At 43.1% G+C, this 24851-nt stretch overlaps 1 protein-coding gene across 1 annotated transcript in view; it reads left to right on the top strand.

Moving 5' to 3' along the window:
* The window catches only part of ZNF469 (zinc finger protein 469), a 623268-nt gene that overhangs the window by 315610 nt on the left and 282807 nt on the right, over positions 1-24851 (top strand). Inside the window, exon 3 of the mRNA XM_082269917.1 lies at positions 12570-12669. The gene's annotated coding sequence lies outside the window, so the exon portion shown is untranslated. The remainder of the gene's footprint in view (positions 1-12569; positions 12670-24851) is intronic.

The raw sequence follows: 24851 nt of genomic DNA, 5'->3' as shown, positions 1-24851 counted from the left end.
GGATCCCCCGCTGAGCAGCAGGAGGACAGCTGTGTCTCCGTGCTGTGTGCGGAGACACAGCTGTCAGTTCCCCATGCATCTCTATGGGGGAAATCGGATGGGAACGGACCGTCCGATTTGACGGATCGGGTCGGATGTCAGCGGACATGTCTCCGCTGACATCCGATGCCCCATAGGAATGCATGGGGGGACCGTTCAGATCCGCCAAAAAAAAAGACAGGCGGATCACCTGTGTGAAAGGGGCCTAATTGAACAAACTGAAGTTAGAAGCTGATTGGCTACCATACACAGCTGCACCAGATTTTGAGTGTTCCAGTTTTAGTAAATGAACCCCACTGTGACAAGGAATGTTGGGATTGTATAGCCCCGTACACACGTACCGATTGTCGGCCGCAAATATTCGGCCGCCGACCGATTGTAGGCTTGTTAGTATGATGCTTCCGACAGCCGACAGCGCATTTTCGGCCGAACAGAATCTGTCCTGCAGGCATTAAAATTTTTGTATGCCGACAACAGAACGGCCGATTGTTCGCCAGTCAGTACAGATTTCGGCCGACAGACAGCAGATTTGCAAGACTGGGCATGCTCAGAAAAGAAAAAACACAGGGAAAGTTAATCATCACATGACATCACTTCTGCAGTCGGCTGTTGTTGGCCGACAAAATTAGTGTGCAGTCTTTTGCACTTTTCAACAGACACGACAGCCCTGGACAAAAGACGGCCAATCGTTTCGGCCGACGATCGGTACGTGTGTACGGGGCTTTAGGATCATGCAGAAATTTGTATCAGTTGATGGGCATATGTATTTGAAAGCTGTTACTAAAATCACCTGGAGTGAGAAAATGTGTTTTCACCTGGCAGGCTATGATATTGCTGTTCCACATACACCTGTAATGTATGTACCCTGAGGAGGCTGCCTGTTGAGGTGAAATACAGGCACACTCTGCAGCGGAGCATACATTCCACAAATAACTCCAGTGCAAGTCAATGCTTAGCTTTGCACAGAGATGCTCATTGTCATGGACAAGCAATTATGACATTTTCTTGGCACAAAAATAACAATCTAATAGGATTGTAGTGTTAAAAGAACGCTCGAGTCAAATATGAAACTGTATCATTTAAACTCATAGAGTCACTCTAATCTTCATCCTGCATCCACCACAGTGTCCAGCAATTTTTATTTTCTTATTTTAAAGACCCTGGATCTGAGCCTACATTTTAAGTTCCACAATATCGAGCTAATGAGCTATGTGGTATTCCCACACCGAAGCACTGTGGAAAATGCGCTGGATTTTGGTCCCCTTCAGACCATGCATACACATTGCTAGGTGTTTTATTGGGGATTTTTATATTGAATAGCACAAATGATAGGACACTATCATGTGCTGTGGTGTGTTGCATTGGCAAAAATGGGGCAGGTCTAATTATAAAGAATTCTAGATATGGCAATTTTACATTTTTCCAGCTTGAACCACTGTAAGTATACACTGTACACTCTATTACAAAAAGTATTGATACGCCTGCCTTTACACGCACATGAACTTTAATAGCATCCCAGTCTTAGTCCGTAGGGTTCAATATTGAGTTGGCCCACCCTTTGCAGCTATAACAGCTTCAACTCTTCTTGGAAGGCTGTCCACAAGGTTTAGGAGTGTGTCTATGGCAGTGATGGCGAACCTTGGCACCCCAGATGTTTTGGAACTACATTTCCCATGATGCTCAACCCCACTGTGCATGAGCATCATGGGAAATGTAGGTCCAAAACATCTGGGGTGCTAAGGTTCGCCATCACTGGTCAATGGGAATGTTTCATCATTCTTTCAGAAGAGCATTTGTGAGGTCAGGCAGTGATGTTAAACGCGAAGGCCTGGCTCGCAGTCTCTGCTCTTATTCACCCCAAAAGGTGTTTCATTGGATTGAGGGCATGCCAGTTAAGTTCCTCCACTCCAAACTCGCTCATCCATGTCTTTTTGGACCTTGCTTTGTGCACTGGTCTAAATCATTTGGTGGAGGGGGGATTATAGTGTGGGGTTGTTTTTCAGGGGTTAGGCTTGGCCCCTTAGTTCCAGTATAGGTAACTCTTAAAGGAGTTGTAATGGCAGAAGGCTTTTTATCTCAATGCATTCTATGCATTAAGATAAAAAGCCTTCTATGTGTAGCAGCCTCCCCAGCACCCCCTAATACTTACCTGAGCCCCATCTCTATCCAGCGATGTCCACGAGTCCCTTAGCCATCAGGGACTCTCCCTCTTGTGTGGCTAAGACACAGGTGCGGCGCCATTGGCTCCCACGGCTGTCAATCAAAGTCAGTTAGCCAATCAGGAGAGAGAGGGGGGAGACCGAACCAGAGCTCCATTTCTGATTGGATACACAGAGCTGCAGCTCGGCTTGGGTGCCCCCATAGCAAGCTGCTGCTTCCTGTGGGGGGACTTGACAGAAGAGAAGGACCAGGATCTCCAAAGAGGGACCCGAGAAGAGGAGGATCCGGGCTGCTCTGTGCAAAACCAACTGCACAGAGGAGGTAAGTATAAGATGTTTGTTATTTTTATTTATTTTTTTAAAAACAAGACTTTACAATCCCTTTAGGCTACATTCACACCTGAGCGTAGCGTTTTTCGCGCGTTTTTAAACGCGATTTTACCGCGATTTACAGGCATTTTTTGTGCAGGCATTTTTTGATTGAATAGATACCAATGGAAAACGCCTGTAATCTGCCCAAAAAGAAGCTCATGTACTTTTTTGAGCGTTGGGCGTTTTGTAAACAGCGTCAAAATGCTCAGATGTGAACAGGGGCCATTGAAATGAATAGGATTTGTTTTGTTGGGCGTTTTGAGAGCTGATCCTAGAGCAGAAAAACTCCCCAAAAACGCCTACATGTGAACGGAGCCTAAAGACATCAGCATACCAAGACATTTTGGACAATTTCATGTTTTCGACTTTGGGGGTACAGTTTGGGGATGGCCCCATTCCGTTTTCAAAATGGCTGCGCACAAATCAAGGTCCATAAAGACATGGATGAGCGAGTTTGGTTGGAGGAACTTGACTGGCCTGCACAGAATCCTGACCACAACCCGAAGAACACATTTGGGATGAATTAGAGCTGAGACTGTGAGCCAGAGCTGAGACTGTGAGAGGCCTTCTCTCCAACATCAGTGCCTTACCTCACAATTGCACTTCCCGGAAGAATGGACCCTGGAATTGAACCCTACTGACTAAGTCTGGGATGCCATTAAAGTTCTGCCACACAGGATAGCCCTATTGGGCAGGGTAGGAGATCTGTTTTGTTTCTCCTTAATACTTTAAAGTGGAGTTCCAGCCTCAAAATCGAAAAAATCTATTTTGGGCCATCCGCTTGCTGATTGCAACCTGAAAAAGAAATGGATACTGACAATTATTTTTTGTTTACTTACCTTATTATAGAAGAAAATATACTCACCTTCCTTCCACTTCCTCCCTCCGCGGCCGCGGGCCGCGCCGTCACTTCCGGTTTGCGATGACTCCTGGGAGCTAAATGTCATTGCTCCCAGGAATCAATGCGCCTGCATCAGCCCCACTCGTCACTTCCGGTGCAAGCGCGGCATTCCCTGCTATACAGCTTCTGGGCATGCCCAGAAGCTGTGCAGGGATGCCGCGCATGCCCCGGAAGTGACGAGCACAGCCGGTGCAGTGCATTGTGGGACTCCGACGTCACGGAAGTGGACACGAAGAGGGACGCTGCAGCTTCAGCTGCCCACACCTGAGATGGCAGCGCTGGAGAAGAACTTTTCAAGGTAAGTATTTCTTCTTACAGCTAAGTGCGACCTGGGACAGTTCAGAGGCTATCCATTATGGAATGTACTAGCCCTGACTGTCCCGGGGGTATTTTTTAGCTAAAATTGACCCCCGAGGCCGGAACTCCGCTTTAAGGTTATTCTCAGTCTGTTAATGGACAGTGAAGGAGAAGCAGAAGGCTTATGACCTCTTCTCTCTGTCACTTTACTCTCTCCTCCTATCAGCATGCTCCATGTCAGCACATGCTGACTTTTTCCTGTCCCAGTGTGAGATCTGCTGTACAAGTGATTGCAAAGGGCTTAAGGTCAAGTCTAATACAGGTATTAACACTGCTTGTAAAAAATATATACAGTATCTCACAAAACTGAGTACCCCCCTCACATTTTTGTAAATATTTACACTGTTATACAAGCTGTACACTCACTACTTTACATTGTAGCAAAGTGTAATTTCTTCAGTGTTGTCACATGAAAAGATATAATAAAATATTTACAAAAATGTGAGGGGTGTACTCACTTTTGTGAGATACTGTATAATAAATGTAACGGTATATTATTGACCACTGAGCTGCATTAAAGGAAAAGTACAGCCAAAGCTTATTTGACTGTACTTCCCCTGTGGATCAAAAGAGTGTAGCTGAAGCCCGCTGTCAGCTGACGTCACAGAGCTGGTCCAGACTCAGGCAAGATCGCAACAATGAAGTCAGGATCCGCCCACATGCCTGGACCGGCAGCCAGCTCAGCCACTCAGTAAGTTGCCACTCCCGCCCCCTCCACAGCCGAGCTCTGAAGTGAGCAAGAGGGGGCAGGGCAGAGAGCTGGTGACTGATAGTTACCAGCTCTCTGCTCAGGTAGCCCTGAGAACCGAGCGATCGACTGTTTGATTTCTCGGTTCTTAGTGTTAAAGCCCGTGAGGGGACAGATGCAGCATCGGGCTGATGTTGCATCCACCTAGGTAAGTATGATTCTGCAAAAAAAACATACTTCTCTTTTAACCGCTTGCCGACTGCTCACAGTATATTTACTGCGGCAGTCAGCCCCTCACAGGCAGAGCGACGTAGGTCTACGTTTTCTAGCCTGTGAGGCTCTGGGGAGCGAGCGCGCGCTGCCGGAGGCACGCTCCCGCGCGGTCATGGACCCGATGTCCGCCGGTTACTCGGCGATCGTCGGTGGAGAGGGAGAAAGGCAGGCGGCTGATGTAAACAAGTCGCCTGTCATTCTCCCTGGTGTAGGAATAGTGATTATACGGTTCTACTATGTAGGACCGTTGATCACTGTTCCTACACCTCAAGCCACAGCCAATCACAGTTAGAATCACGCCCCTAGGGACACACATAACCCATCCCTCTCAAAAAAAGTTAACCCCTTCACTGCCAGTGTAATTTCACAGTAACAGTGCATATGTATAGCACTGATTACTGTTGAAATGTCACTGGTAACCCCAAAAGTGTCAAAAATGTCAGTCAAGGGTCCGATCTGTCCGCCGCAATGTCGCAGTACCGCAAAGAAAATCTCAGATCGCCGCCATTACGCGCTAAAAAAAATCTTTCCCTTTGTTAGTAAACGCGATAACTTTTGCGCAAACTAATCAAAATACGCTTTTTGCAATTTTTTTTACCAAACATAGCATAAAACAAATTGGCCGAAAATGTAAAAAATTTTGATTTTTACATTTTTTTTGGGGAATTTCATATAAAAAAATGTGAAAAATATTGTTATTTTTGCAAAATTGTAGCTATTTTTTTGTTTATAGCGCATGATCAAAAAATCGCACAGGTGATCAAATACCACCAAAAGAAAGCTCTGTTTGTGGGAAAAAAAGGACGTCAAATTCGTTTAGGTACAGCGTCGCACGACCGCGCAATTGTCCGTTAAAGTCACACAGTGCCGAATCGCAAAATAGGCCCTGGTCGGAACGGGGGTAAAATCTTCCGGGGCTTAAGTGGTTAACTCATGTCTTTTATATTTGTCTATAGTTCAGCTTTCGGCACGGCTATCCTGTTTCATGGAAAGCTTTAGCAGCTCAGTGGCTGATCTTATTTGTAGACAAGTTCAACCAGTCAGTTTACAGGTCTCTCAAATGTTAGTGTATTTTAGACACCAAGATACTCATTTTCATATTTACACAATGCTGCCATATTATACCAGTCTGTGCCCCTAGTGGAGGTCACACTACCCTACCACCCCCAGGGGTATACAGTATAAACACTAGAACAACTTTAGGTGCAATTATGGGCAGCATAGAATTAACCTTTCAGTATGCTGTTGGAATGTGGGATAAAATAGGAGAAATATAGCCAGAAAAAACACAAGCAACATTGTTTTCTTTTTTTTTGTGTTTGCTTTTTTTGTTCTTTTTGGCTCATTTTATAAAAGCGTTCAATAAAAATGAAGTTGTAAAAATACTGACTTAAAATGCGCATACTGTCCAGATTTATAATTTTTCAAGCCACCACATGATGTTAAAAGCAAAAGAAAAAGGGTGAACGTGAGATAGAGAGCTTATAAGTATATAATATGCCTTACAAAGCACAACTTAAAAGGTGGTGTGAAATCAGACAAAAAATAGCACCATTTATGAATATTATCCTCTCAAGTAGACACTTCTGAAACAATCTGTCTAATGGCAAAATTCCTATGTATAAAATTTTCTTCTAGAGCATTGCATCAATTAAGACAGAAAAAAAAAATTCATAATTAATCATAAGCATGACTAGATGGTTCACACTTGTGCCGAAAATATCTGTTTTGGCCGACTGTCCTAGGAAAGTGGTGACACGGACTTAACAAACCTCCCACATCAGATTATGTAACCCATGAAGGAATCTGGAGAGGCACGCTGCTATAACCAGCATATTGATAGATGGAGTTTTAAAAAGTCTGCTACAAAAACAAGATTGTGGGGGGACGGAGGATGGAAAATGACTCAGAGCAACAGTGAGGCAGTATCTGCTATGAGATATTCAGTGTGTCGGGTTACCAGTTCTGATCCAAGAATGCTGTGGTTTCATGGTGAGGATTAGACCCTGCTAACATCATGTCTTTGAGGGGAGCCTGGCCAGAGCAGCAGATCATGTGCGGTTCCGGCACGGCTCTCCTACTGTGGAAAATCCGGGACAAGCAGTTTTACTTGGGAGTGCAGAGAAATGGGTGCCACCTTCAATGCTCTCTGGCCAAGAAAACAGAAATCCTCGCTGCACTCTGCCTTTATTTTTAGCTTTCCTTTCCACCAGGGTCTAGAGGTCTGACTTAAACACAGACAAGATTTTGTATCACCCAGTATAATAGTAGTTTCATCATTCCCTGCAGTGTTATCAGTTTACATTACTTGGCCAGATTGTGTTTATTGAATCTGTAGTAAGATCTGGTCATTCAAAAGTATCTCCATTTTTGCCTTATGGCAAGGTGCTCCATCATGCTGGAAAAAGCATTATTCATCACCAAACTGTTCTTGGATGGTTGGGAGAAGTTGCTCTTGAAGGATGTTTTTGTACAATTCTTTATTCATCGCTGTGTTCTTAGGCAATATTGTGAGTGAGCCCACTCTCTTGGCGGAGAAGCAACCCCACACATGAATGGTCTGAGGGACTGATGGTAGCGCTCACCATTTTTTCCCCAGACAAGGTTTTTTCCAGATGCCCCAAATATCAGAAAGGGGATTCATCAGAGAAAATGACTTTAGCCCAGTCTTCAGCAGTCCAATCCCTGTAATTTTTGCAGGATATCAGTCTGTCACTGATGTTTTTCCTGGAGAGAAGTGGCTTTTTTGTTGCCCTTCTTGACACCAGATCATCCTCCAAAAGTCTTCACCCTGCTGTGCGTAAAGATGCCCTCACACCTGCCTTCTGCCCAGGGACAGACTGACAACTCATCGGGCCCCCAGGCAAAGGAAGATTATGGTGCCCCTAGGCTTAGGGATGGCCCCCATGCGGCAGCCATCTTTATGACACAACATTAATGCAGGCGGACCCATATGGAGGGGCACCGAGCTCGGCAACATGCAGAGTGGCAGGGGACTTAAAACTGTTGACCCAGTAAAGGCACCAGGAGCCTCTCATGGGATGTACCACCTTAACAGCATCTAATGAGCAGGGCTCTCTGATTTTTCCTGTACTAAATTGTATTGTAACTGTACTGCCTGCCCTCATGTTGCAATGCACTGCGCAAATTGTTGGCACTGTATAAATCCTGTATAATAATAATAATCATGGGCCCCTGGGCAAAATAATGCACTGGGCCCCTATCAGGGAGATGGTGACCTGCCGTGCGCATAGCGCACCACAGTTGGAGAGTCTTATAGAAGGATTGAACAGAATCTTCATCTGCTGTATACTATGCAAACTCACTACAGTCATTGTACCCAGAGCTTACTGAAGAACTTCACTAAAAGCAGCAACTGCTGAGACAATGAACACCTTGGTCAGGTCTAAGTACATTATACAGTGAGTATAGAAAAGAATCATCCCCCTGTAAAATAATCACATTTTTGTTGCTTTGCAGCCTGAAATAAAGACAGACATAATTTTTGTTTTATCCAGCTGTGTTTACTAGTGCAACTTATACCATCCAAGTGAAAGACATAACTAAAACTATATATATATATATATATATATATATATATATATATATATATATATATATATATATATACACACACACACACACACACACACACAGTATACATATACACACAGAAACACACGCACAGTATTATACATATACACAGACACACACATGCACAGTATACATATACACAGACAAACACGCACAGAAGTATACATATACATAGACACCCACACAGTATACATATACACAGACACGCACAGTATACATATACACAGACAAACACGCACAGTAGTATACATATACATAGACACCCACACAGTATACATATACACAGACACGCACAGTATACATATACACAGACAAACACGCACAGTAGTATACATATACATAGACACCCACACAGTATACATATACACAGACACACACATGTACAGTATTATACATATACACTGACGCACGCACAGTATACATACACAGACACGCACACACAGTATTATACATATACACAGACACAGGCACGCACGGTATACATAGACACACTCACGCACAGTATTATACATATACACAGACACACACACAGTATACATATACATAGACACACACACGAACAGTATTATACATATACACAGACACACACAGTATACATATACACAGGCACACACACACACGGTATTATACATATACACAGACACATGCACGCACAGTATACATACACATAGACACATATCAGCACCTCTCATCTAAAAATAAGCCTGATCTAACACACTCCTGCTGCCCCCCATCTCCTGATATGCTGTGACTTGTAGTGCTCCAGCATCTCACAGACACATTAGGTGGTAATGCAGGCAAGGAGGAGACTGTGCCCGTGTACTGGTGGGCAGGTAATGAATAGGGAGGTGTAGCAGAGATTTGGGGATAAGTTCAGAACATGTCCCTCCTCCAGAAGTAGTGCACCTCTCACACAGAATATTCCCCCTCTCTCCTGCTCACCAGAGTAAGCAACTGACAAAATTAAATTAGCTCATCCCATCTTACCTTCAAGCAGGCTTGAGCCTGACCCACACTGCAGGCTGTGTACCCTCCTCCCTCTCCTGTCCTCCAGCTGCAGGCATCTCCTCTTCTAAAGTCAAATAAGCCGCACTGGGGAAGGGGGTGGGTACACTGTGTTCCCATTGGCTGAGCAGGCAGTTGAGAGGCGGAGCAGCTATAGCCTCGGGATTTTTACAGACAATGGATGACTGTAATGGACTTTCAGGGTCAGGGGTAAAAATCTGCGATAGCTGTCCTTGGGTATGGGGCTCCTTACTGGCCCCAGGCCCTTAGGCAGGGCCTGAGTGCCCTAATGGTCAGTCAGCCCATGCTGCTGCCATTCCTGAGCAAGTTCAGCACTATTGGTGCCCAGATCCTGCAGCTGAATCAACTGTAGGAGATAGTCTAGGCTCTTGCTGGACTTTCTTGGGCACCCTGAAGCTTGCTCACAAAGCAGTGGAAATGTTTTTTATGGCAATATGTTAATTTTCATGGCAAAGAGGAACTTTGCAATTTATTGCAATTCTTCTGATCACTCTTCATAGCATTCTGGAGTATATGCAAATTGCCATCATAAAAACTGAGGCAGCAGACTTTGTGGAGAAAAATATTTGTTTCATTCTCAAAACTTTTGGCTACGGCTGTACAACCACCCAATCGAATGGTTCACAGACACAGCTCATATTCTAGGACAGATGGCCACCATTCACTTTTATAGTCACGAATCCAAAAGCTAAATCACTTAAATGCCTTCCTTTTGTTTATTGCTAAATAATGGATGTACAAAAACAAAGATAATATGGTTCATCAATTCAGACTCTTTATTAAATCATTTTTTTTTGGCCCACACATAAAAGATAAAGTTGAATTTGATGACTTAGAAACATGTCAGTGCCCATGAAGACTCCTGGGATGTATGACATCATTTTGGCCTAGACCAGAAACTGAAGAATGTAACAAAATAAGTAAATATAATATACCTACCTATCTATTTGCTAATGCTAGCAGCATAAGGATTAAACATAGTTCATGTTGTTTGAGAGAGAGTAACATTCCATTTTAAAAGCAAATGCATTTATGAAAAAGGAGTCGTCCTGAACCCCAAAAAGGTTTATTAAAAAAGATTATTTTAATATCATGACACCACCTCCTCTAAATGTGTAGATGCCACAAAGCTCATGACCAACAACGCTGTGACTCAAAGCGGTTGTTTGTTATTATCTTCATTTGTGCACACTTGGACATTGAAGTCATCTGATGTACGCTGTTTGTGTTATCATACTTGACATGGGGGGATAAGTTATCAAAACTGGAGCAGACCTGGGGGACCTGTCCATGGCAACCAATCAGCTTCTAATTTCCACTTGTTCAGATAGGTTTTGAATATGAAAAATAGAAGATTACTAGTTGCCATGCACAGCTGCTCCAGTTTTGATAAATTTGCCTCATTGAGTCTTCAGCTGGACTGGGGCTCTCCTGATAATGGGAGAGACTTTTCTTTTCTAATGAAACAACCTACAAGCAATATATATTTGCTCTCACTCCTGATATTCTACCCAATCAGGCTATTAAGCCATTATCTGGCCTGCAGTTCTGACTGTATCTGATCTGGCTACAATTGGATCGTTTTTTACACTGTATATATATAGGTCTCAAACATGCATGATTTATGCTGGCCTCTCTCTATACCTATATGATTATATGGCATATGGGACCACTTTTCATCTGAATGGAGACCCGCACTGCACTCAGAGCGGCATTAAAACACAATATTTTTCAGATGGACTATAAAAACAAATATTATAAAGCACTATTTGCTCGCAGAAGAAGGATTACATTGCATTATATTTAACCCAAGTGTATATTACCCAGCTAAAGTTGGATTTTCATGGACACAGACAATCTTGGATTTAACCCTTTCTGGTACATGCATGCTCAACATTCAGGATAAATGGTGTGTACATGGCCAACAAACTTTCTGCTGTTTCAGCAATACAAGAAATTTGTTTTTCGTATTAAATAATAAGTTTACCTTTGGGAACATGTTACATGTTCCACCTGTTTTTAGGGTAACATGTTCCTATTGTTGCAGCCGCTCCTGGCTGCTTTCTGTCCCTGTGACAGCAGTATGGGGAGAAGTTCCTCGTACAAGCCTCCACTTTTCGAAAACAGCACGGCTGTGCGGGGCTCCACCCACACAATCGCATCATTCATGCACAGAGTTCTGTCTACGAATGAACTACAAGTCCCGACATCCTTTGCGGCTGTCAGCTTGTAGTTTTCAATGAACTATCATGGCGCTGTTGAACACTGTGCAAGGTCTCTGAGTCTTCGACTAGGTTCACACTGAAGGCGGGTTTGGAATCGTGCGAAACCGGCATTTCAGTCCGACTTCGGGGGCGATTTGACAGACATCTTTGCAGGTTCTTGCATTCATTTGTGTTCATTTGGGTACAGTGTTGCTTGCCTGCGCAATTATCATTCAAAATGCGACAGCGCTGAAAGCTGAGAATTGGCCTGGGCAGGAAGGGGGTTTAAGTGCCCAGTAGGCAAGTGGTTAATGTGAAAAATAAATCCACCACTGTGCATTCATCCAGATGGGTATAATCTTGTGGAGTGCCAAATTCCACTTCTCTGGTTTATTATAAATTCAGTGGAGACAGGAAATAGAGACCACACACTCCTTACCAGAGATCTATGGCACTCTAATTACTGAGTAGCCATATGCACATGCGGGATCAAATCCCAGTATAGCCAAAAGTAGGAATAGCAGCAATTTCAGCTCAGACCATAAAGACATAAGTAGAGAGGACCAAACCCTATGGTGCAGTAAATTATTAAAAATCCTTTTTACTTCAAAAATAGATATTGCACTTACAATAATACTCCTTGATGCCATGCATACAATGAAAGCTGCAGCGTAAAACCACAATCCCGATCTTCTGGCCAGCAGCGGATATGCGTGATGTCACGTCTGGTGCCATCCTACGCATTTCGTCAAGCAATGAGTTCATCGGGGTAGTGGCAATAAGGTGTGGTTTACTTTGTTACATGTTGTTTGTTGACTCAACCTATTCATTTGTACTTATACTCATTTAGGTAAATTATTTTGGAGCAATACAGCATTTGTAGAACAGAACTCATATGTGTTTATGTTGACTGAAAACCCTGAGGATAATATTGCTGTTCTTTTTCCTTCCTCCAGATGAATCTACAAACTGAGGCTGTGAAGTGCACTCAGAATTGTTTTCCTTCATTTCTGACACCTGAAGGAAAACTATGGCTTTAAATGAGTCCTGACCAGGGTAAGAGACATCTCTTTTTACATAGGATCCATAACCCCACTGAAGAGACAAATGTTTTGATTTTATTGTTTAGAATGGAATCCGTGTACCAATTATTTTCTACATTACTTGCTCAACAAGACCAGACCACAGTATACAAAAAGAGGCGTTACTACAACAGTCATGATAGTCTAACTTCAGTCCAGGGTGGAAGGGATTTAAATCTCGGTCCTCTATCAGATCCTTCTTGCTGTGTCCCGCATTTGCTGCCATAGTGACGGGGGTTAGAGGACCATAATAATAAAAAAATATCTACACATGAAGCAAAAACACGATGGTAATCTATTAAAACCGGAGAGTGCAAAATCTGGTGCAGCTTTGCAAAATTGCAAATCAGCTCTAACTTTAGCTTGTTAAATTAGGCTTTGACAAAAAAAAGAAAGCTGATTGGTTTTTAATGCAATAAAAGAGCCTCCTTTTCTGCTTATCACAGTGTACGTAACAACCTATATTTCTATTGTAACAGCCAGTGTAAAAGATATCTATATTTTTTCAAAGTATTGTTGCAACAATCACAGATGGAAAGGTAGTAATCTCTTTTTTGTGAACATCGTCCACTTCTTTAGGAGAATATAGGAAGTATATAGATAGAACAAAGGCTATTTGAAATCAAATAAAACCATGGGACCACCCATATATGTGTGTATTTCTGCTGCCTGATAGGGGGGACTGTGAAGTATACAGGGGTAGGCCACACTCTGACAGATATATCCTTAGGTCACATAGTACATATCACCTATTTCAGTCAACTTGCACCACTGAACTTACAACCAGTATAGATTTGATGTGGGGACATCAAAGGAACCAATAGTATCCCCTAGGTCAGACCATTACATTAAACATGCTTTCCAAAAATGTTATCCAGAATGAATCCTCTACGATGACCTCTACAATGGTACGAACATCAAATGGCCTTAAAATGTGTAAACTCCTGAACTTCACACAATAAATCACAATGACTTCACCCTAGAAAACCTATGATAGTGCAATTAATCAGGTCAATCCTCTGTCAGACTACATCCCATTTATATGGCAACATTTGACCCACAATGCCATATAATGGGGAGGTACTGAGGAAAAGTATGGAAAGTATGTTTAATCACTTGCTGCCCAGGCCAGTTCAAAAAATCCTCACATTCTTGTTAAAATGAGCATTATTTTTCTAGAAAATTACTTAGAACCCCCCAACATTATATATTTTCTGAAAGCAGAAGCCACGGAGAATAAAATGGTGGTTATTGCAATGTTTTAATGGTGCGCAACATTTGTGCGGCCGTTTATCAAACACAAGGACAAAATACACTTCAATACATTTTGGTTCACACAAACACCATGCAATACCCAATTGTTTAGTAAAATATAAAATATAATGTTGTGCAGACTGCAGAGCAAGTAAATACCAAACATATAGTAATACACAGGACTTGCCACTATGGCTAACAGAGGGGGAAATCAGGGAAAGACTGGATAAACTTAACACAAACAAATCACCAGGCCCGGATGGCGTACATCCGAGAGTGCTCAAGGAACTCAGTATGGTTATATCTAGACCACTGTTCCTGATCTTTGCTGACAGTATTAGGACAGGAGATGTACCAGGGGATTGGAGGAAGGCTAACGTGATTCCGATATTCAAAAAGGGCCAGAGACATATCCCGGGAAATTATAGGCCTGTCAGTCTGACATCAATAATATGTAAACTTTTGGAGGGGATGATAAGGGACTATATCGTAGAGTATGCTAAAGACAACAACATCATCAGTAGTAACCAGCACGGGTTTACAAATGGGCGTTCTTGTCAAACCAATCTCTTAGCATTCTACGAGGAAGTGAGCTGTGAGCTAGATAGGGGGAGACCAGTGGATGTGGTGTACTTGGATTTCGCTAAGGCGTTTGATACAGTTCCCCACAAGCGCTTAATTTATAAAATAAGGTCTGCAGGTATCGACAGCAGGGTTTGCTCTTGGATACGGAATTGGCTAAAAGGCCGTGTCCAAAGGGTAGTAATAAACAGCGCATACTCAGACTGGTCTGAGGTAGTAAGCGGGGTGCCCCAGGGCTCAGTCCTGGGACCAACCTTGTTCAATTTATTCATAAACAGCATTGAGGAAGGGATCAGTAGTTCGTTATCAGTTTTTGCAGATGACACAAAATTGGCCAGGGCAATAACTGCACAGCATGAAGCAGATATCCTACAGAATGACCTGGACAAAATTACGGAGTGGGCAACGACATGGCAAATGAGGTTTAATGTGGAGAAGTGTAAGGTTTTGCACTTGGGGACCAAAAACATAAAAACACAATACACGTTAGGAGGGGAACCCTTGGGGGAATCAAAAATGGAGAAAGATTTGGGAGTCTTAGTTGATGATAGATTAGGCAACAGCATGCAATGCCAAGCGGCAGCTTCCAAAGCCAACAGAATATTAGCATGCATAAAGAAAGGGATGTATTCCAGAGATAAGACTATAATCCTTCCACTTTATAAAACTCTGGTCCGACCGCATCTGGAGTATTCTGTCCAGTTCTGGTCGCCAGTCCTCAGGAGGGATGTGTTGGAGCTGGAGAAAGTCCAGAGAAGGGCAACTAAACTGATTAGGGGGTTGGAGGACCTTACCTATGAAGAGCGGCTGCAATCGCTCGATTTATTTTCCCTGGAGAAAAGACGTCTGAGAGGGGACATGATAGCAATTTATAAATATCTTAATGGGGATCTCAGCTTAGAAGAAAAGCTGTTCATTCGAAGGAATTGCATGAGGACTCGAGGACATACAATGCGATTAGAGGAGAAGCGTTTTAACCTCAGGCAACGTGGGGGGTTCTTTACTGTTAGGGCTACAAGATTGTGGAATTGTCTACCACAAGAGGTGGTTTCTGCGGGTAGTATGGTGACTTTCAAAAGACTCTTAGACTTACATCTCAAGGATCAGGAGATTGAGGGCTATGTTAGATGATTACAGTCACACACACCTACACAGGTTGAACTGGATGGACTATTGTCTTTATTCAACCTCGCCTACTATGACTATGACTACTATATCAAGATTTAAAATTCTGCACACCCAGGAAATGGCATCAGACTACGATACCTAAAAATCGTTATAGGCAATGCTTTAAAAGCCTTTACATGTTACCAATTTAGTTAAATGTGAGCTCTGGCACAAGAATGATTGCTCTCACTCTAACATTCACCTCACATGTGTAGTGCAATTACTGTGTACATATGCGTTAAGGACCTAGGTGCGTATTCACATTTGCCAGGTGCGTATTCACATTTGCCAACATTATTGGCATATTTCAAATAGCATTTGAAATACTGTATCTAAATATCTCCCATATCTTTCTGGATGGACTATATTCACAAAACGCACTGAGAAATTGTCATATTCCACTTTTTTGAGTGGCAAAGGGTCAGAGCCCCTGTGAGGTTTTTAATAGTCATTTGTGTCTTCTTACCCCAGCAAATCCCACTCTTTTCATTTTTTTGTCCTGGACACAGGGATAAGTGAAGGGGAATCCCCAAGTAGATTCAAAGACAGTAAAAGGATCAAAGGAACATCCAATAACCACAATTTAAAACTACCAAAAAAGTTGTTCCAGGAATTGGGCAACTAAAGGCAAAACTTGTTTAGTATACAGAGGGAGGGAGAGGGATTAGAACACCTGTCAGTTTTTATTGCTGTCTGTGTCCCAGTTGGGGAGATTCACCCTCTCTATTTGTCCTGTTTACCATTATCAGTAAAAGTAAAATAAAAATCCCAAATTATGGGTTGTTCCCATAAAAATAATGGAGGTGATATCTTCCAATGGGGACACTAGTTCTTGTGACCTGGGGGGGTCCCCAAGAAATTCCCTTAATTTGCAGGGATTTCCTCTTACTTACTGTTTGGCAATGGGACAGGGAGTGAATGGAAATCACCCCAATGGGACACAGATGGTGAATAAAGGGGTTATAACCCTCCCTTGCTCTATCAAAAATGGAAATAAAAGTTTTGCCCATAGTTCTACTATAAGAGATACTTTTATATGTGATCCAAAAATATCTAGTGTTCCTGTATAGCACAAGTGGCAAACACAAGGCCTGCTGGCCGAATCCGGCCCCCAAGACCTTGTCATGTAGGCTGCGCAGCGGCTGTCACTTCCTGTTCTCACTAGCTGCTTTCCCGCTGTCATGGAACAGGTCTCATTGGCAAACACGCTCTCCTCCTTAGTCTCCCCAGCGGCACCTGCACTTTGTATGCAGTGCATCCCTGCACTCCGTACGTAGCGCACCCCTGAACCCTGCTCTGTACATAGTGCATTCCTGAACCCTGCACTCTGTACGTAGCGCACCCCTGGACCCTGCTCTCTGTATATAGCGCACCCCTGAACCCTGTTCTCTTAACTTACCGCACCCCTGAATCCCTGCACTTTATACTTAGTGCACTCCTGAATCCCTGCACTCTATACGTAGTGCACTCCCGAATTCCTGCACTTAGTACGTAGTGCACCCTGAATCCCGTATGTAGGGCACCCCTTAATCCCTGCACTTTGTAAGTAGTGCATCCCTGAATCCCTGCACTCCCTACATAGCACACCCCTGAACCCTGCTCTCTTTACATAGAACACTCCTGCTCTCTGTACGTAGGGCACTGCTGAACTCTGCACTCTGTACGTAGCATAATCCTGAACTCTGTACATAGTAAGACCCAGGTACAACTGGCGCTTTGAGGGCAACTGCACTGCTGATGCGGCCTGTGATAAAATTGAGTTTGACACTCCTGCTGTATAGTAATAAATTACTATATGTGGAAATGGATCATGCTATTTTCATAAAGCACTACATAATATATAGTGTTCTTGGTTCATTTATAAAGTTAAGAACCAAAAGATAAAAGCAATCAGCCCGATACTCTCCAATTTATTATCACTTGTCTTTATTAATTCACAAAACACTCCCAGTAAGTGCAAGTCAACAGCCACTTTGGGCAAAGTCTGCACTTTCTTTAAACAATGCTTCCTTTGATGAAGTGTAAGGAATTAGTGAATAAAAAGAGAACGTATTTCAGAATGTGGGGACCTTTCTGTTCTATTCTTTGTTTGAAGAATTTTATTTCTATCTTGTGAAATCCCTGCACTGGAGGTAACTGACTAGATGGAGCTGGAAGGCTGTGTTCTCTCATAACCATACCCAACAATTTTACTGCAGGGAAATCTCACCATTGTGGGAGGGGCAGAGACACAAACTACTGTGAGGAAATCTCACAATTGTGGGAGGGGCAGAGACACAAACTACTGTGAGGAAATCTCACAATTGTGGGAGGGGCAGAGACACAAACTACTGTGAGGAAATCTAACCATTGTGGAAAGGGCAGAGAAACCAACTACTGTGAGGAAATCTCACAATTGTGGGAGGGGCAGAGACACAAACTACTGCAGGAAATCTCACTATTGTGGGCGGAGCAGAGACAAACTACTGTAGCGAAATATCCCCATTGTGGGAGGGGCAGAGATACAAACTACTGCAGAAAAACTTGCTATTGTGGGCGGGGCAGAGACACAAACTACTGCAGGAAATCCCATTACTGTGAGCGGGGCAGAAACACAAACTACTGCAGGAAATCTCATTAATGTGGGCGGGGCAGAGACACAAACTACTGTGAGGAAAACTCACCAAACCAAACTATTGCAGGGAAATCTCTATCGATCAACTTCAGTACAACCAGCCTGTCGGGTTTTTTCGTTTGGTCATAAGTGATCATTGTATTCTGACAGCTAAGAAACCCCCCCGCTGAAAATTTACAATATCAACACTGTGCTGATGAGGGAATTGAGAATAATATTTTCTTTCAACCCATGGTTGAAAGAAAGGAAATTGCATAATGTATGGCCTGCCTTAGATTATGCTTTACCCTCTTCCTGCTGAAGTGGCGCGTATATGCGTCCTCTCGGCAGGTGGGCTTTAACGCAGAAAGGTCGCAAATATGCAGCCCTATGAAAACACTTTTCTGTGCTAAGAGCGCGCGCCCTGCCACGGACACCGACGGGAACCTGAAAGAGGCATACTTGCAATTGGGAGCTTTCTGGTCATGTAACTGCTGTGACAGCCAATAACAGCAGCCACAAAATCCAAATGCCCGCCATCGCCACCAGACGTTTAAAAGCTTTTAAAAAGCTGGGAGGCGGCAATGGGAAGGGGTTAGATAGGGAGCTGGATAGTTCATGTTTACCATAAATAACCCTGTTTTTACTATGCTGGCAGGATCTTCATTATTAGCCGGAAAATACATTTGAACAAATCCTGTCCTAACAGTAAAGATCCCAAGATTTCGGTTATGCATTGTATGCTAATGCACTTTGTCTCTGTCTGTCCCCACTTTAAAATTGTTCAGCATAGCTTGCAGTCATGTGAAAACCTGCTCCAAAGAAACTAGAAAGATAAATATTTTTTTTTTATATTTCAGGTATACCATGTAAATAGAGAAACATAACAAACATACAGTATAGTGGTGTTTTTTTTTTTTTTTTTTTTACTGCAAAAGTGGAATTAATATCAATTAATGATGAGTCAATTTGTATTGAGTTTATGTTTCTCTAGATCTTCTCTTATTGCACTAACATTTAATATAAGGGGGTAACCTGAACATCCCAATGCATCCTTATCGGTGCTAGCAGTGCAATACAAAGGTATGCTGGCTTGTTCTGGAGATGCAGGAGTTAATGTATTTACTGATAGCAGGAGAGTCTTTTGGAGTTATCTAATATCTTGCAGCTGGTTGATGGGGGAAAGGGAGTATTTATCAAGACGTTTGATGTTGTTTTGCTCAGAGGAAGAGAAGGCATTAATTGTAGAAGAAATCAAGCTGTTTCTATTAATGTGCAGGCTCTTTCCAGGAAGGGTTGTGTGCTGCATGCCGATTCACGTTTACAGTCCTCTTAAGTATTTTATGTGGTTGCACACCCTGTGTTAAGTGTTAACGCTTACTGTTGAGATTCCAGGCAATGGCTGCAGTGACTCAAGTAGATGCTGCTTTCGGGCAAAGGGTGGCCTTTGGAATAGTCTAAATCAGGGGTCCCTAAACTTTTTGTCACCGGGGACAGGTTTCGTGGAAGAAAATATAAAATTATAGAGTTTAACTCACCATAATGCAGAATCAGTGGGAGCCCTAAGTGTGTCACTTGCCCCCGCCGCCTGCCTTCAGATGCAGCTTGTCAATTGCCACTGTTGCCTGCCACCAGATGCAGCTTGGCAATTGCCACTGTCGCCTGCCACCAGATGCAGCTTGTCACTTGCCGCTGTTGTATGCCTTCAAATGCAGCTTGTTACCTGCCACCAGATGCAGCTTGTCAATTGCCACTGTCGTCTGCCTTCAAATGCAGCTTGTCACTTGCCACTGTCACCTGCCACCAGATGCAGCTTGTCACTTGCCGCCGTTGCATGCCTTCAAATGCAGCTGGTCACCTGCCACTGTCGTCTGCCACTAGATGCAGCTTGTCACTTGCCGCCATCGCATGCCTTCAAATGCAGCTGGTCACCTGCCACTGTCGTCTGCCACTAGATGCTGCTTATCACTTGCTGCCCTCGTCTGCCTTCAAATGCAGCTTGTTACCTGCCACTGTTGTCTGCCATCAGATGCAGCTTGTCACCTGCCACTGTCGTCTGCCTTCAAATGCAGCTTGTCACTTGCCACTGTCGTCTGCCTTCAAATGCAGCTTTTCACCGTCGCCTGCCTTCAAATTCAGCATGTCACAGTCGCCTGTCTTCACATGCAGCTTGTTACTTGCTGCCAACACTTGCAACCAGATTCAGCTTTTCACTTGCCACCATCGTTTGCCTTCAGATGTAGCTTTTCACTTGCCACAATCTTCTACCTTCAGATGTAGCTTTTCACTTGCCACCATCGCCTGCCACCAAACGCAGCTTGTCATTTACCACCGTTGTCTGCCTTCCGATGTAGCTTGTGACTTGCCACCATCGCCTGCCACCAGATGCAGCTTGTCACTTGCCACCGTCGCCTGCCTTCAGATGAAGCTTGTCACTTGCCACCGTCGCCTACCACCAGATGCAGCTTGTCACTTGCCCCTGTCACCTGCCACCAGCTGCAGCTTTTCACTATCTTGCCACCAGATGCAGGTTCCCAGTGTTGTGGCCTGCCATGGGATGCAGCTTCCCACTATCCTGCCACCAGATGAAGCTTCCCAGTGTAGCCTGCCACCAAAAAATACCAGATGCAGTTTATCACTTTAATAATTTAAATGTAAAGTCAATTTGTAATGTTTTTTTTTTTTTAAAGCAGTGAAAGACTTACAACTCTTTTCTCTGCCTCTCCCCAGCACTAAGGTGTCTAAGCAGGTAAACCGACAAATGCGCAATTGCTGGGTCCTATCCCAGAGGGAGGGTGGAAAAGCGGTGATGTGGGCCGGGCAGTGAGAGATGATGTAATCTCTCCGTTCGCTCGCCACACCTCTGATAGAGCAGCCTTCACGGCCCGGCTGTGAGGGCAGATCAGCGGTGATGCCAAGCGGGTCAGCGGTAATGCGGGTGGTGAGAGACCCTGTCATCTCTCTGCTCACCCGTTGCATCTCTTACAGTGCAGCCTTCGTGGCCCAGCTGCAAAGAGGCCACAGACCAGCACCCGTCCTTGGTCCAGGGGTTGGGGACCCCCGGTCTAAAGGATAGTTCTCCTGACACACTTCTACTTTTAAATACACTTCATACATACGAGATATAATCTTTATGAAAAACCTGAACATGTGCATTATAATCCCCACATATAAAAAGAACTTGACACAGCCAAATAACAAACCTATGCCAGTTATGGCTTTTGTAAGAGGGTCTGGTAGGTTTAACCTTCCTAGCGGTATTCCCGAGTGTGACACGGGGTAAGATTTTAGAGCCAAAAGCGGTAACCCCGAGTCACACTCGGGGTAGCGCTAAGAAGATCGCTGGATGCTGGAAGAGGTTTTACTTACCTTTTCTCCGGGATCCAGCGAAGACTGCGGGCGGTATGCGGCGGTGGAGCTCTCTCCCGATCGTCTGCGAGCCCCGGCTTCCATCTCCGGCGACGTTTATGGCAAATTCAAATGTAAAACACAATAAACACACTGATACCGTTCAAAATAAAATAAAATCACATTACATTGCCCCCCAATGCCCTTTCCTGCAGTTTTACTGTACTTTTTATGTAAATATATGTATATATATATATATATATATACATACATATATATATATATATATATATATATATATATACGTAATTCTTGTGAATGAGCAGCCCAAACCAACTGTATACATTATATATATATATATATATATATATATATATATATATATATAATATATATATATATATAATATATGTATACATAATATATGTATACATACATATATATATATATATATATATATATATATATATATATATATATATATATATATATAATATATATAACAAATGTATACAGTTGGTTTGGGCTGCTCATTCACAAGAATTGCATGCAAAATAATGGTACCGCTTTCAGCACCTAAAATCCAAAAGAATCATACCGCCAGGGAGGTTAAGGCTCCTTTCACATGGGTGATCCAATCAGGTCTGCCTGTCAATTCTCAGGCAGACCTGACAGGATGGTCCATGTGTATACCTATGAACTGGCGGGTGCAAACGCCAACATCCAATCTAATCCGGCCAGCCTTAAAAAGAAAAAAAAAATGGGAGGGGATCTGTTCTTCTCCATCAGGGTGGATCGGATTGGTGGGCAGTCGCTCTTAGATGCACAGAATGCAAAAGGTAAAAGACCTTCAAACTTTAGAACCACTTTAGGTATATGGGTGAGATATGCACATGTCATTTGTTTTATCTGTCATAGTATCAGAAGGTTATTTTTACTCATCCCTTTCCATGCAGTGAAGCCAGAGGAGTTGATTGACTAAAGGCAAAATGATAGTGCTAAGAAAATAAAACAAAAAAAATAAACAGCATTTTTGCTTGCACATGATTGGATGATGGAAGTCAGCAGAGCTTCCCCTCATTTACTAAGTTCTGGAGCAACTGCTCTTGCAAAGTGCACAGTCTATTTACTTTAGTAAATCAACCCCAGAGTGTTGCACCTCTATTCTGAGCTCACAGCTTACTAAAATAGGATATATGTTAGGTGGGGCACCTGGCATGTGGTTCTGACCACTGTCCAGCTCCCAGTTGATAGTGTTCTGAGACAAACAAACTAGTACACATGGAGGCAGTCAGTAGGCATTGTGGAAGCCCAAACACTGGATTAAAATGGCTGTAACCCTCAAAAATGTCCCTGTCCCTTTAAAGCATTGGCTAGAGCACTGTACTTTTTCCATGTCAATTGTCCCTTTCTATGTTGTACAATACTTGGTTGATCCTATCTTCCCTTGTGTGTACTGACGATGGCTATCATGGCTGCTAAACCCTGGAAGCATGGTCAGATTACGTGCCTCCGTCATCCTGCTGTGTAATCAGTGTCTCAGCATCTCCCCCTCCCTTCCGTAATCTGTGTGTGAACTGTGAATCTGATCTCCTCCCTGCCCCTCTCCCCTCCTCCTGCCTTGATTAAGTATTCTGCTGCAGCTGCTCCTCTCCTTTGGTAAAGTGTAAAATAACATCTATTATATGAATAAAAAAAGTTCAGCACTCAAAACTTTTAAAAACTGAAATTAAATATAAGTGCTATACAGTGCAGAAAGGAAAAGTCAAGAATTCCAAATAAACAATTTTATGCGTGAGCAAAAGTCTCATACAAAAGAAAAATTCCAAGTGACTGGTGATTAGTATTGTTGAGGTATATCCCAGAAAAGCAATAGACAAACAGTTTAGTACTTAAATTAACAAAAAATCAAACCACATTGATAAGTGATGAAATAAATTAGTGACTCCAACTGAGGAAGGAACATCTATAAAGTTCAAAATGAGAAGGATTCAAAATGGTTAATTAAGATGACAGTCCCACATGCCGTGTTGAAAAGCAGAAATCACAGGATAGCCACCAACCAAGTATTTTATTGGAATTTTATGTGATAGACCAACACAAAGTGGCACATATTTGTGAAGTGGAAGGAAAATGATAAATAGTTTATTACATTTTATTACAAATAAATATCCAAAAAGTGTGTTTGTATTCAGCCCCCTTTACTCTGATACCCCTAACTAAAATCTAGTGCAACTAATTGCCTTCACAAGTCACCTAATTAGTAAAAAGAGTCCACCTGTGAGTAATTAAATCTCAGTAAATACAGCTGTTCTGTGAAGCCCTCAGAGATTTGTTAGAGAACCTTAGTGAACAAACAACATCATGAAGGCCAAGGAACACACCAGACAGGTCAGGGATAAAGTTGTGGAGAAGTTCAAAGTAGGGTTTGTTTTTAAAAAAATATCCCAAACTTTGAACATCTCACAGAGCACTGTTCAATCCATCATCTGAAAATGGAAAGAGTATGGCATAACTGCAAACCTACCAAGACATGGCCGTCCACCTAAACTGACCGGCCGGGCAAGGAGAGCATTAATCAGAGAAGCAGCCAAGAGGCCCATGGTAACTCTGGAGGAACTGCAGAGATCCACAGCTCAGGTGGGAGAATCTCTCCACAGGACAACTATTAGTCGTGATTTCCACAAATCTGACCCTTTTGGAAGATTGGCAAGAAGAAAGCCATTGTTGAAAGAAAGCCATAATAACTCCCAATTGCAGTTTGCAAGAAGCCATGTGGGGGGGGGGGGGGGGTACAGCAAACACGTGGAAGAAGGTGCTCTGGTCGGATGGGACCAAAATTTAACCTTTAGGTCTAAAAGCAAAACGCTATGTGTGGCAGAAAACTAACACTACACATCACCCTGAACACACCATCCCCACCGTGAAACATGGTGGTGGCAGCATCATGTTGTAAGGATGCTTTTCTTTAGCAGGGACAGGGAAGCTGGTTAGAGTTGATGAGAACATGGATGGAGCCAAATACAGGGCACTCTTAGACGAAAACCTGTTAGAGTCTGCAAAAGACTTGAGAATGGGGCAGAGGGTCACCTTCCAGCAGGACAAAGACCCTAAACATACAGCCAGAGCTACAATGGAATGGTTTAGATCAAAGCATATTCATGTGTTAGATAGGCCCAGTCAAAGTCCAGACCTAAATCCAATTGAGAATC

This window comes from Pelophylax lessonae, assembly GCF_965119305.1.
Source record: "Pelophylax lessonae genome assembly, chromosome: 10".
Lineage (NCBI taxonomy): Eukaryota > Metazoa > Chordata > Amphibia > Anura > Ranidae > Pelophylax > Pelophylax lessonae.
The sequence above is the reverse complement of the archived record's forward strand: the minus strand, read 5'-3'. Positions and strand labels throughout refer to the sequence as shown.